The sequence below is a fragment of the Eschrichtius robustus genome, chromosome 2 (genome assembly GCF_028021215.1).
Source record: "Eschrichtius robustus isolate mEscRob2 chromosome 2, mEscRob2.pri, whole genome shotgun sequence".
In the NCBI taxonomy this organism is placed as follows: Eukaryota; Metazoa; Chordata; class Mammalia; order Artiodactyla; family Eschrichtiidae; genus Eschrichtius; species Eschrichtius robustus.
In genome coordinates this window covers 12,030,376-12,044,619 of record NC_090825.1, presented here as the reverse complement: position 1 = coordinate 12,044,619, position 14,244 = coordinate 12,030,376, and the positions used below count along the sequence as shown (strand labels likewise).

General features: G+C 42.2%; 1 protein-coding gene across 4 annotated transcripts in view; it reads right to left on the bottom strand.

The window, feature by feature from the left end:
* Positions 1 to 14,244, bottom strand: part of TRIO (trio Rho guanine nucleotide exchange factor) — a 372,926-nt gene that overhangs the window by 195,841 nt on the left and 162,841 nt on the right. The window lies entirely within an intron of this gene.

The following is a 14,244-nucleotide window of genomic DNA, read 5'->3' as shown; positions in this document are numbered from 1 at the left end:
CTCTTACATTAAAACGGCAACAGAAGATTCCTGAAATCATCTACCTATCATTAGGAAGAGCAGGGGGTCCATTTGTCTACCTTTTCAAAAGCAAATACACACAGGAATCAAAGGAGACCAAGCGAACGGGGCCGAAACGCCTCAGCTGTGCCCACTGAATGGAAGGGAGGCTGCGGAATCACTGGGCTCTTCCCACTTGGCACGTAAACGAGGAGAGCCTGGGCTGCAGGCTGCCATCCCGGGTCGCTGCTGCTACCTACCCTGTCTTCTCCACTGCCACCACCACATCCCAGGACTCATCAATAGCTGAGAAATCACTGCCAAATTTCCTAGGGAGATCCTATCAGCATCCGTCGCGGTTAAGCATCACAGGCAAGCAGCAGAAGGCCCAAGTAAAGATGCTACTTCAATTAAGCCAAAGAGACATCGACATATTTGCCTGGGTTTCACCTCTTTTACTCTCGTTCCTCGCCGTCTTTCTACTTATCAAGCAATGCAGAGGGTGACTATTTAAAACAGGGTAACTGACCTGCCAGATAAGAAACATGCTATAATTCTCTTAAAGTATATATGAGAATAACCTCCCAGGTACTTATGACATTTTTAGGAACTTAAAATAGACAAGTCACCTGAATAATAATTGTTTATAAAAATCCCTTTATTATTAATGTATTGGCTCAAAAAAACACCTGTATGCAAATCCTAGGGCTCGAAACTAATTCCCGGGGCATTAAGTGTCATCTGATAGCATGTGGTTTCTGGCTTCAAACATGACTAAACTGATGCAGGCCCAGGGGAAGGTCCTCAGTACCCTCCTCTACAGTCCCTCCTAACATCACCATGGCAATGGAGGTAGTAATAAAATTCTTTATACCTCTCCCCCTCTGCATGAATACACTTATGACTTCTTAGGCGTATTTCTTGGATGGAGTATTCTACAAATGCCAATTAGGTCAAGTTGATGATTATAAGCATTCTTGATCTCTATTTCACTCCATCTTCTTCCATTACTGCATTTAACGCCGACTCTTAAATTACTGTAAACCTTTTTCAAATACGAAATTGACTGAGGTTAACCATCAACATTAATAAATCACCAGGTCAAGTCAGCAATCAATTGCTCCTGCACACTGGCCACTACAAAACACCCAAAACAAAGCAGAGGTGAACATATTCTTAAGGAGAGGATAAAATGCTTCTGATGTAACAAGGTGAAAACAAGTTTTGGTTACACAACACTTCACAATAAGCAGAAGTGTCAGACTAATATATTACTGTACCAAAAAGACCACTAAAATATATTCAGCCCCAGTTTTTGAAGCTATCGGTAAAGAGAAACATTCGAGCAGTTTTATGTATGCCTGTAGCTACTTAACTTCCTTATAATTTCTTAAAGTATCCGGAGCAGTATTGATTATATTTACCTGCAGAAACATAGCCCAGTTCTAAAAACATAGGGCAGAATAGCTTGTAACACAGAAACCTTGTGGAACAAGGACTCTGCACATCTAAATTCACTCGATTAAAATACCCCAATGACAGAAATAAACCTGGCCATGGTTTTACAGGGACTTTTGCACAAGCACAATTTTTGTCTTTTATTTATGAGATGGCAACCTTAGACTCTAAAGGGCAAGCTCCAGTCCCTGAATGCTTTCTGAAAGGCTCAACACCCGAAAGAGATCGGAGCCAGAGCAGCAATCCCTATCTGGAGAGCCAAGGAAGAGGATGTTAACAGGCATTCCACAAAGAAAAAGCATCCCAGAATCAAGTTTGCTGTCCAAGTTCAACAGGTACCTATAGAATAGAACCTCCTAGAGCCTATTAATATAATGTGCCCTGTGAATATGGGAGGGGGAGGGACGCTGGTGTGTTTGCTTAGAAACCTATCTGACCACTTTACTACACACCCCCTACACACACACGCACACACCTCTCTTACCATCCTGACACATATGTTTTGGGCTTGGAACACCAGGGGAATGTCCAGCACAGAGCCTGACACTTCCTGAAGGACAACAGAAAGTGGCCGCTGTACTCTAGCGAGATCAGAGCACCAGTTGAGTCTCTGATGCTTTAAATGCTCAAATGTGGACCAAAATGTGTCTGGCCAGCCTGGGGGTAGAGGCAGGAGAGTGCAAGGGAATTCAGTGCTTCTCTGGATTCAAACGAGGAACCGGCTTCAGAGCTGGGGATTGTGATGCTCAGCAGAATGGTCACTTCAGGGCTGCCGAGTAGAAGGTGACCGGTTTGCAAAAGTGAGGCAGGCAGACAAGGGAAGAGGGATTAATACAAAAGCTTTAAAAGGAGAGCCGGGGGGCTTCCCTGGTGGCGCAGTGGTTGAGAGTCTGCCTGCCAATGCAGGGGACACGGGTTCGAGCCCTGGTCTGGGAGGATCCCACATGCCGCGGAGCGATTGGGCCCATGAGCCACAATTACTGAGCCTGCGCGTCTGGAGCCTGTGCTCCGCAACAGGGCGGGCCGCGATAGTGAGAGGCCTGCGCACCGCGATGAAGAGTGGCCCCCGCTCGCCGCAATTAGAGAAAGCCCTCGCACAGAAACGAAGACCCATCACAGCCATAAATAAACAAATAAATAAAATTTAAAAAATAAAAAAAAAAAAGGAGAGCCGGGATAATTAATGAGCAAACTTATTTTCAGAAGCATTTATTCCACTGCTGTCCATCTGCTGAGAGCAGGGGCTTCCAATTTGCTGGGATCACCCAACCTAGTGAACTTCACGCCCACCAGGAGCATCAGCTGAGCGCAGGTGGTTACACCGATTCAGGGGACAAAGGGACAGAAACTTCCTAAAAGGTAAATGCTTAAAATACTTATTTAGGGGGATTTTCTCCTCTCTGGAAAAATTAAGACTGGTTGAATTTCATACATATAATACATATATGAATTCAAACTTCAGAGTTTCCTTTCTTATTTCTAATTTCCTCATTTTCTGCTTTCATTCCTAGGAGATGTTACCCTAATTTTTCTTTTTCTTTCATCATTTCTACTCCCTGAGTATTAATAAAACACACTCACTCTCCTAGTTCCTTTAAGGGAGATGGGCTCCCTTCTCGGCCCAGCAAAGTCACAGGAGGGATCATGCATTTTCTACTTGTGAAACCAGGTCCGATGGCTCCAAAAGAGTAACCTGGAGAAGACAGGTTCAACCTGAACCAAAATATGCCGATGATCACTCTAAGTACCTTCCACCTGTTTTCATTAGTATCTTTTTCTTTCATATATACAGATATATATTCTAATCCCTTTCTACTACATTGAGAATCTTGTTTTTGTTTTACTACAAGCCAAGAATTAGAACTATGCTTTTAATAAAGTGAAATGACATTAAAATGGGAAAAATTACATGTGTATTACTTGCCTTAAAAACTCAAAAGGGAATACTGGCTCAGTATTTGTAATATTTTCCTCTAAATTTCAACCCAGACATATGATAAAATTATCCAGATGATAACTATGATACATTCAAAGTAAATGTTACGTCTGAAATTTTTTATGGAACGTGAAATTCTATAAGAAAATAAATCTAAGCACTTTGTGAGACAGTGTGCTGTCATGTCAGGAGCAAAAGACTCTCCTAGACCTTGAAGAAAGTCCCAGCTTGGGCAAATCACTCCCCAAACGGAATATAAGGACATTAACACCATCAGTCCCATGTCCTTCACTGGGCTGATTTAAGGATGAAATGGGATTTTGTATTAAAGGGCTCTGTAAATTTCAAAGAGCTATACAAGTCCTGGTTACTTTGTTTTTGGCTATTATCTGGTTATAGAGGCCCTTACAGTCATGGATAAAACGAGGTGATCAGATTTATGGCTCACTCTGAAGGTAAACCACTATCAGCACTGACAGAACTTCTGCAGTGATGGAAACGCCCATCTGTGCTGCTGAGGCCGCCAGCCACCAGCCACACGCTGCTACTGAGCATCTGAAATGTGGATACTGTGACTAAGGAGGTGAAGTGTAATTCTTTTTTTTTATAAATTTATTTATTTATGTATTTATTTTTGGCTCTGTTGGGTCTTCGTTGCAGTGCGTGGGCTTCTCATTGCGGTGGCTTCTCTTTGTTGCGGAGCACGGGCTCTAGGTGCGTGGGCTTCAGTAGTTGTGGCTCGCAGGCTCAGTAGTTGTGGCGCACGGGCTTAAGTTGCTCCGCAGCATGTGGGATCTTCCTGGACCAGGGCTCGAACCCGAGTCCCCTGCACTGGCAGGTGGATTCTTAACCACTGCACCACCAGGGAGGTCCCTAATTCTATTTTTAAATTATTTTATTAATAAATTTTATTTACCTTTAAGTAATTTCAATAGCCACATGTGGTGACTGGCTAACATACTGGACAGTGCAGCTCTAATAATTTTTTTAAATAGTGAAAATTGGAGATTTTAAGGCGTAGTAAAATCAAGTCACTTTAATTCTTTGATTTATAAAAAGGTAATTCTAACAAGCTTGCTATGAAGCTTCTTAATATAAAGGGATATAACACATGACCAAACAAAGTGGAGGCTGGAGCCGAAGACACTGTCTACTGGTGAAATCAGTAACCTTGTGGTCGTGTCTCCATTTCTGCAAACTGACATTCTGATCCTGTGCACACCCTCACTGGGGACGAGGCTGGGAGAGAATGAATGGCCGAGACATCTCTGGAAGCACAGTCTACAAAACATCATTCTCATCTAGTTTTAATCCCAAGATTTGTGTTTATAAAACCACAAACAAACATGAGTAAGATGTGAAGAGATTATAACTGCTGAAATTGTCGGCCTCTCACTCAAAGCAAATACCTGGAAAGGAAGAAAAAGGAGAAAACACCTCCAAAGGATGAAGAAATTGTAAGGGAATGACTGGATTCTAAAAGGACTGAGCTAATACAAGACTGGGTTTCAGTCTTTGTAAGGGCCCTGAACCAAGATGGCGGAGTAGAAGGACATGCTCTCACTCCCTCTTGCGAGAGCACCACAATCACAACTGGCTGCTGGACAATCATCGACAGGAAGACACTGGACTTCACCAAGGAGGATACCCCACATCCAAAGACAAAGGAGAAGCCACCATGAGACGGTAGGAGGGACGCAATCACAGTAAAATCAAATCCCATAAATGCTGGGTGGGTGACTCACAGACTGGAGAACTCTTATACCACAGAAGTCCACCCACTGGAGTGAAGGTTCTGAGCCCCATGTCAGGCTTCCCAACCTGGGGGTCCGGCAACGGGAGGAGGAATTCCTACAGAATCAGACTTTGAAGGCTACTGGGATTTGATTGCAGGACTTCGACAGGACTGGGGGAAACAGAGACTCCACTCTTGGAGGGCACAAACAAAGTAGTGTGTGCATCGGGACCCAGGGGAAGGAGCAGTGACCCCAGGGGAGACTGAACCAGACCTACCTGCTAGTGTTGGAGGGTCTCCTGCAGAGGCAGGGGGCAGCTGTGGCTCACCAAGGGACAAGGACACTGGCAGCACAAGTTCTGGGAAGTACTCCTTGGTGTGAGCCCTCCCAGAGTCTGCCATTAGCCCCACCAAAGAGCCCAGGTAGTCTCCAGTGTTGGGTTGCCTCAGGCCAAACAACCAACAGGGAGGGAACCCAGCCCCACCCATCAGCAGTCAAGCAGATTAAAGTTTTACTGAGCCACCACCAGTCCCTCCCATCAGGAAACTTGCACAAGGCTCTTAGATAGCCTCATCCACCAGAAGGCAGACAGCAGAAGCAAGAAGAACTACAATCCTGCAGCCTGTGGAACAAAAACCACATTCACAGAAAGAGAGACAAGATGAAAAGGCAGAGGGCTATGTACCGGACGAAGGAACAAGATAAAGCCCCAGAAAAACAACTAAATGAAGTGGAGATGATAGGCAATCTTCCAGAAAAAGAATTCAGAATAATGATAGTGAAGATGATCCAGGACCTCGGAAAAAGAATGGAGGCAAAGATCAAAAAGATGAAAGAAATGTTTAACAAAGACCTAGAAGAATTAAAGAACAAACAAACAGAGATGAACAATACAATAACTGAAATGAAAACTACACTAGAAGGAATCAATAGCAGAATAACCGAGGCAGAAGAACGGATAAGTGACCTGGAAGATAGAATGGTGGAATTCACTGCTGCAGAACAGAATAAACAATGAAAAGAAATGAAGACAGCCTAAGAGACCTCTGGGACAACATTAAACGCAACAACATTCACATTATAGGGGCCCCAGAAGGAGAAGAGAGAGAGAAAGGACCAGAGAAAATATTTGAAGAGATTATAGTCGAAAACTTCCTTAACATGGGAAAGGAAATAGCCACCCAAGTCCAGGAAGCGCAGAGAGTCCCATACAGGATAAACCCAAGGAGAAACATGCCAAGACACATAGTAATCAAATTGGCAAAAATAAAAGACAAAGAAAAATTATTGAAAGCAGCAAGGGAAAAACAACAAATAACATAAAAGGGAACTCACATACAGTTAACAGCTGATTTCTCAGCAGAAACCCTACAAGCCAGAAGGGAGTGGCATGATATACTTAAAGTGATGAAAGGGAGGAACCTACAACCAAGATTACGCTACCCGGCAAGGATCTCATTCATTCAATGGAGAAATCAAAAGCTTTACAGACAAGCAAAAGCTAAGAGAATTCAGCACCACCAAACCAGCTCTACAATAAATGCTAGAGGAACTTCTCTAAGTGGGAAACACAAGAGAAGAAAAGGACCTACAAAAAGAAACCCAAAACGATTAAGAAAATGGTGATAGGAACATACATATCGATAATTACCTTAAACGTGAATGGATTAAATGCTCCAACCAAAAGACACAGGCTTGCTGAATGGATACAAAAACAAGACCCATATATATGCTATCTACAAGAGACCCACTTCAGACCTAGGGACACATACACACTGAAAGTGAGGGAATGGAAAAAGATATTCCATGCAAATGGAAATCAAAAGAAAGCTGGAGTAGCAATACTCATATCAGATAAAATAAACTTGAAAATAAAGAATGTTACAAGAGACAAGGAAGGACACTACATAATGATTAAGGGATCAATCCAAGAAGAATATATAACAATTATAAATATATATGCACCCAACATAGGAGCACCTCAATACATAAGGCAACTGCTAACAGCTATAAAAGAGGAAATTGACAGTAACACAATAATAGTGGGGGACTTTAACACCTCACTTACACCAATGGACAGATCATCCAAAATGAAAATAAATAAGGAAACACAAGCTGTAAATGATACATTAAACATGATGGACTTAATTGATATTTAGAACATTCCATCCAAAAACAGCAGGTTACACTTTCTTCTCAAGTGCACATGGAACATTCTCCAGGATAGATCACATGTTGGGTCACAAATCAAGCCTCAGTAAATTTAAGAAAATTGAAATCATATCAAGCATCTTTTCTGACCACAACGCTATGAGATTAGAAATGAACTACAGGGAAAGAAACGTAAAAAACACAAACACATGGAGGCTAAACAATATGTTACTAAATAGCCAAGAGATCAGTGAAGAAATCAAAGAAGAAAGAAAAATTACCTAGACACAAATGACAATGAAAACACGATGATCAAAAACCTATGGGAGGCAATGAATTCCATTTCCAATGGAAAAAAAGAATCATATGGTCCTGGACAAACAACTCTGATGGTTTACTTAACAGTCACTTAGTAGTTCTTCCTTGCTCATAGAACTTTATGATTTTTTTGAGGAGTGAAGCATTCAGCTTCAGTGGATAAATCCTTGTTAGGCTAAGACAATCATTATCATATCCCTCTTTGCCATGAATTGTCTTATGAATGGTCATATCAATCTGTTTTGGCAAATGAGTAATTAGGGGAAGGCTGTTATTGTGCTTATGAGAATGATATTTTTCTCTGAAAAAAGATAAATATGCATTAGGAAAATGACCATTTGGACTCTTTTTCTGCTTCCTCCTTCTTTTGTGAGAATATGATACTTGGTTTTACAGCAGCCATCTTGTGACCATGAGATCATCATATGCCAATAATGACAAATGGTAGATTAGAAAGAACCAGCAAAGACAGAAAACAGCAACATCAGTAGTAACAACAATCACAGCAAAAGAACAATGGGACCTTAACTTGTGGAGTTCCTATAAAGTAAAAAATAAATGCTTTATGTTTATTCTAAAAAAAAGAACTATGCAAACAAGCTTAAAACTACTTTTTTTGTGCCAGTGCTATATCTGTTTGCTGTTAAGAAATGCAGAATTCAAAGTGATCTCCTAGCTTGTAAGCCAACTGAGATTCATTGTCCCTCTTCTATAATAAAAATGAGTTAATGTGTCAAGAAACTAACTCTAGTAAAGTGGGGTTTAACATTAAAAAAAAAAACAAAAAAACCTATGGGAGGCAGCAAAAGCAGTTCTAAGAGGGAAGTTTATAGCAATACAAGCATACCTCAAGAAACAAGAAACATCTCAAATAAACAATCTAACCTTACACCTAAAGGAACTAGAGAAAGAAGAACAAACAAAACCCAAAGTTAGCAGGAGGAAAGAAATCATAAAGATCAGAGCAGAAATAAATGAAATAAAAACAAAGAAAACAATAGCAAAGATCAATAAAAGTAAAAGCTGGTTCTTTGAGAAGATAAAAAAACTTGATAAACCATTAGCCACACTCATCAAGAAAGAGAGAGGACTCAAATCAATAAAATTAGAAATGAAAAAGGAGAAGGTACAACAGACACCACAGAAATACAACTCATCCTAAGAGACTACTACAAGCAACTCTATGCCAATAAAATGGACAACCTGGAAGAAATGGACAAATTCTTAGAAAGGTATAACCTTCCAAGACTGAACCAGGAAGAAATAGAAAATACGAACAGACCAATCACAAGTAATGAAATTCAAACTGTGATTAAAAATCTTCCAACAAACAAAAGTCCAGGACCAGATAGCTTCACAGGTGAATTCTATCAAACATTTAGAGAAGAGCTAACACCCATCCTTCTCAAACTCTTCCAAAAAATTGAGGAGGAAGGAACACTGGCAAACTCATTCTATGAGGCCACCATCACCCTGATACCAAAACCAGACAAAGATACTTCAAAAAAAGAAAATTACAGACCAATATCACTGATGAATATAGATGCAAAAATCCTCAACAAAATACTAGCAAACAAAATCCAACAACACATTAAAAGGATCATACACCAGGGCTTCCCTGGTGGCGCAGCGGTTGAGAGTCTGACTGCCAATTCAGGGGACACGGGTTCGAGCCCTGGTCTGGGAGGATCCCACATGCCACGGAGCAACTGGGCCCGTGAGCCACAACTGCTGAGCCTGCGCGTCTGGAGCCTGTGCTCCGCAACAAGAGAGGCCGCGATACTGAGAGGCCCGCGCACCGCGATGAAGAGTGGCCCCCGCTCGCCGCAACTAGAGAAAGCCCTCGCACAGAAACGAAGACCCAACACAGCCGAAAATAAAAATAAATAATAAAATAATAATAAAATAAAATAATTTTTTAAAAAAAGGATCATACACCATGATCAAGTGGGATTCATCCCAGGAATGCGAGGATTCTTCAATATATGCAAATCAATCAATGTGATACACCATATTAACAAATTGAAGAATAAAAACCATATGATCATCTCAATAGATGCAGAAAAAGCTGTGGACAAGATTCAATACCCATTTAGGATAAAAACTCTCCAGAAAGTGGGCACAGAGGGAACCTACCTGAACATAATAAAGGCTATATACGACAAACCCACAGCAAACATCATTCTCAATGGTGAAAAACTGAAAGCATTTCCTCTAAGATCAGGAACAAGACAAGGATGTCCACTCTCACCACTATTATTCAACATAGTTTTGGAAGTCCTAGCCACAGCAATGAGAGAAGAAAAAGAAATAAAAGGAATACAAATTGCAAAAGAAGAAGTAAAACTGTCACTGTTTGCAGATGACATGATACTATACACAGAGAATCCTAAAGATGCCACCAGAAAACTACTAGAGCTAATCAATGAATTTGGTAAAGTTGCAGGATACAAAATTAATGCCCAGAAATCTCTTGCATTCCTATACACTAATGATGAAAAATCTGAAAGAGAAATTAAGGAAACACTCCCATTTACCATTACAACAAAAAGAATAAAATACCTAGGAATAAACCTACCTAGGGAGACAAAAGACCTGTATGCAGGAAAGTGTAAGACACTGATGAAAGAAATTAAAGATGATACCAACAGATGGAGAGATATACCATGTTCTTGGATTGGAAGAATCAACATTGTGAAAATGAGTATACTACCCAAAGCAATCTACAGATTCAATGCACTCCCTATCAAATTAACAATGGCATTTTTTACGGAACTAGAACAAAAAATCTCATAATTTGTATGGAGACACAAAAGACCCTGAATAGCCAAAGCAGTCTTGAGGGAAAAAAACGGAGCTGACTACAAAGCTACAGTAATCAAGACAATATGGTACTGGCACAAAAACAGAAACATAGATCATAGATCAATGGAACAAGATAGAAAGCCCAGAGATAAACCCACGCACCATGGTCAACTAATCTATGACAAAGGAGGCAAGGATATACAATGGAGAAAAGACAGTCTCTTTAATAAGTGGTGCTGGGAAAACTGGACAGCTGGACAGCTACATGTAAAAGAATGAAATTAGAACAGTCCCTAACACCATACACAAAAATAAACTCAAAATGGATTTGAGACCTAAATGTAAGGCTGGACACTATAAAACCCTTAGAGGAAAACATAGGAAGAACACTCTTTGACATAAATCACAGCAAGATCTTTTTTGATCCACCTCCTAGAGTAATGGAAATAAAAACAAAAATAAACAAATGGGACCTAATGAAACTTAAAAGCTTTCGAACAGCAAAGGAAACCATAAACAAGACGAAAAAACAACCCTCAGAATGGGAGAAGATATTTGCAAATGAATCAACGGACAAAGGATTAATCTCCAAACTATACAAGCAGCTCATGCAGCTCAGTATTAAAGAAACAAACAACCCAATCCAAAAATGGGCAGAAGACCTAAATAGTCATTTCTCCAAAGAAGACATACAGATGGCCAAGAAGCACATGAAAAGCTGCTCAGCATCACTAATCATTAGAGAAATGCAAATCAAAACTACAGTGAGGTATCATCTCACACCAGTTAGAATGGGCATCATCAGAAAATCTACAAACAACAAATGCTGGAGAGGGTGTGGAGAAAAGGGAACCCTCTTGCACTGTTGGTGGGAATGTAAATTGATACAGCCACTATGGAGAACAGTATGGAGGTTCCTTAAACAACTAAAAATAGAATTACCATATGATCCAGCAATCCCACTACTGGGCATATACCCAGAGAAAACCATAATTCAAAAAGACCCATGCACCCCAATGTTCACTGCAGCACTATTTACAACAGCCAGGTCATGGAAGCAACCTAAATGCCCATCGACAGATGAATGGATAAAGCAAAATGTGGTACATATATACAATGGAATATTACTCAGCCATAAAAAGGAACGAAATTGGGTCATTTGTTGAGACGTGGATGGATCTAGAGACTGTCATACAGAGTGAAGGAAGTCAGAAAGAGAAAAACAAATATTGTATATTAACGCATATATGTGGAATCTAGAAAAATGGTACAGATGAACCAGTTTGCAGGGCAGAAATTGAGACACAGATGTAGAGAACAAACATATGGAAACCAAGGGGGGAAAGTGGAGGGTGGGGGAGATGAATTGGGAGATTGGGATTGACATGTATACACTGATGTGTATAAAATTTGTGACTAATAAGAACCCGCTGTATAAAAAAATAAATAAAATAAAATTCAAAAATTTAAAAGAAAGACAAGAAAACCCACAAACGAACACCAACAGAAGAGCGCCCACAGAGACAGAGGGGCAGGCTGGGCACGCAGCACACACCCCTCCAAAGCCCAGCTGCCATCCTTCCGGGAAGGCTGCTTCCTTCAGTGACACCATTAACCACAGGGTCACAGAGTTGAGCCCTCTGTCACCGTAATCAGATTTAAATTCTTAATGAGAACTGGATGAGGGTCAAAGGGGTGGCTGTGATGGAAACCTTATTTATGATGTCCAGGTTCTGGTCCTTTCCCTACTGAGTGTATGAGAACAGCTGAAGCATAACTAGAAGACAGAGCATTTAAAAAGGGAACAAAGTTAACCTATTCGGAGATCCCTCTCCTGGGAAGAGGAAAACTGCTTAGGAGGTGTGATCTTCTTCCACGCCTCTGAATGTCAGTGGAGGGGAAGATACACATTACACCTGCACTTGAGGGTAAGGAAACATTTTCAGAAGCCGACCTATGGTCGGTCCCATCCGCACATTTCGGTTGCCGGGTGCAGGCCACACCGCCTCAGTCCGGGCCCGTGAGAGATGCCAGCCTTTCTCACCTGCCCTCTCTGTCCCTAAGGTCATGTTTGGCATCTTCTCTGGCCACTGATATGCAGGGACTGCAAGCACTGTTAGAGCTCACGCAGGATCCCACGAAATTCTGTTCCGCAATGTATTCAATCTAGTTGCATTTCCTTCAAATCCATAAATGACAGTCATTATTTTATCCAAATAAAAACACCTCAGGCTCTTTCAACTTTGCTGCATGTCTAAAAATTTTTATAATAAAACACTGGGGGGAAAACACCCCATGGCACCCACATTTCTACATTATTTTCAGGTAGGTCAGAGCAGCAATTAATCTTCTGGGTTTATTTGCAATTCTGAAACCTGCCATGGTTAGAGAGATTTTCCCTATGTGTTATTGTGCTTCAGACTATCCATTATTCCCCCAAGCAGCCTGTCCTTGTTCAACTTTATTCACATCATCTTCAAGGACCTTTCTCGGGGACCACAAGCAACTCACACACCTCCCGGCCCAGGGGGTGGCTGCAGCCCACACTATATGCTACCATTCCAGATGGCACACGAGCGGGGCCACACAGCTCTTCTCCCACCCACGATAATGTCCAGTGAACAACACACCACGACCCTGACAATGACAGGGACCAGAGGTGGCCACAGAGAAGTGCAGACAGCGCTGCTTTAGGCTGAAGGGGGCTCCTCTTACTTTAATTCAAACTGTTTCTGGGTGGGCGGCTTTGTTTCTCCTTTATCATCAAACTACCGAAATGCATAAAGTTAGCAGAAAACTCTGACCGCTGAAACCTACAAGTCCCTACTCACAGCTTTCACATGAGACTATTAAGACTTTCTCCTCTTTCTATCCCACTCTGTTTCCTCAATTGCTTCACACTTTAAAGGTTTCTAGAGTTGAGATCACTCATAATTAGCACCTTGTGCAACATTCCAGCTGCCTTGCCAAGATGCCAGGCAAGCTGGGGCCTCTACCTTCCCTTGTTGCCTTCACTCCTCAACAGAGACTGTTTCTAGATTAAAGGGATACTATTTCCTTCTTAGAAGCGTCAGTGCAAATCCCTACGAATGTCGGTTTCCTCCCATAACTATCCCTGAGGAAGCTCTAGTAGTGTGCTTCCTTTCAATTAAGGCAACCACTTGTGTCTTCCTAGTGGCCCGAAGTTCCTGAGCTTTCTTCCTCTATGTCTTGAAAAGGTGTTTCACCACCCAGGCTTCCACCACTAGCACCTGAGTCACAGCAATTCACTTACCTTTCGCTGTTTTCCAAGCGTGTTCACTGAAGCAGGTTTGCCTGTCTGTGGGCATGTGGATAGCGTTAAGGGCACACATCACACGCTACCTCTGAAATAAGGTACTGTGCCCAGCACATCAGCAGATGAAGCTGACATGAAGCCGAACCCATACAAATGACTTAGTAACTGTGAGGGACACTGGAAACCATACCCCAAAGCCACTTTCCCACCGCAGCCCCGGCTGGCAGAGCCTTGCCCCTGCCGCGGAGGCTGAGAACCCAGACCTGCCCTTCCCCGCGCCCCTGAAGCCAGGGTGTGGACAGGCACCGCCCTCCTGGCCGAGGGGACTGCAGGGAAGCGGGCTGGGCTGGAGGGACCTTCTGCAAACACTGTTGCCCCGAGAAAGTGAGAGGACACGACACCGCTATCCTGCATGCATGGGACACCACAGTAGAGGGGCCAGCGCTGGGAGCTGCGGCACACACCTGGCAGCCCAAGGGGATGGCCAGGCCCAGTCAGGAGCCCACCCAGCCCTGACACCACTGTGCGTCTGGAACTCCCTATACTTTGCAATTCCCTGTGTT